Genomic DNA, 1,303 nt, shown 5'->3' with positions numbered 1-1,303 from the left:
TTACATGGGAAATGATGTCACATGTAACATTGTGGGAATTGGAAGCATCCAACTTAAAATGTTTGATGGGACAAATAAAATTCTAACTGATGTAAGACATGTACCTAAACTAAGAAAAAACCTCATTTCACTAGGAGTACTAGACACTAATGGATATAAAACTTTTATTCAAGGTGGAGTAATGAAAGTTTATAAAGGAATTTTACTAGTAATGAAAGCAAAGAAAGTTGGAAATATTTTTCAGTTAGAAGGAAGAACAAAGTTAGATCATGTTTCTACAGTGTCTGAAAATGACGGTTCGTTTATGGCATCAAAGGTTGGGCCATATGATTGAAAGAGGTTTAAAGATTTTATCTGATCATAAGTTACTTCCTAATTTAAAGTCTGTTAAGTTAGATTTCTGCAAACATTGTCTATTTTGGAAACAGAGCAAGCAGAAGTTTAAAACTGGAAAACATACTAATAAGGGAATCCTTGATTATATCCATTCTGATGTTTGGGGTCCATCTCCTACAACCTCATATGGAGGATCATCATATTTTGTATCTTTTATTGATGATTTCTCAAGAAAAGTGTGGGTCTACATGTTAAGGAAGAAGTCTGATGTATTCACAGTTTTCAAATTGTTTAGAGCATTAGTTGAAAACATCTATGGAAGAACCATTAAATGTTTAAGAACTGACAATGGTGGTGAGTTTACTTCAAAGGAATTTGATAATTATTGCAAGGACGCTGGGATCGAAAGACATAAAACCACAATATATACTCTGCAGCAAAATGGAGTTGATGAGCGCATGAATAGGACTCTTTTAGAGAGAGCAAGAAGTATGCTTAGTAACTCCAATTTGCAGAAGGAATTGTGGACAGAAGTGGTTTCTATAGCTTGTTATTTGATAAATCGATCACTATCAACTGCAATAGGATGCAAAATTCTTCAAGAGGTATGGAAAGGTCATCCTTGTGATTATTCTAAACTTAAAGTTTTTGGTTGTGATGCATATGCTCTAGTTCTGAAACATCAACGTTCTAAATTAGATCCTAAATCAAAAAGATATATCTTTGTTGGATATGGTGATGGGACTAAGGGGTACCGGTTGTGGGATCCTACTACTCACAAGATCATCATTAACAAAGATATTAAATTTAATGAATCTTCACTTGAAAATCCAGATGTAGATGATAAATTGAAACAGGATAATGTATCTAAGCTTCAACACATTCACTTTGAAACCAGTTCAAATACTGATGATAGTCAAGATGAACAAGTTTCAGATGAAGATTATGAACAAGTTTCAGATGCAGA

Source organism: Pinus tabuliformis, chromosome 7 (genome assembly GCF_031772625.1).
Source record: "Pinus tabuliformis cultivar Carrire ecotype Pingquan chromosome 7, CPIR1, whole genome shotgun sequence".
NCBI lineage: Eukaryota > Viridiplantae > Streptophyta > Pinopsida > Pinales > Pinaceae > Pinus > Pinus tabuliformis.
This window is presented reverse-complemented; position numbering follows the sequence as displayed.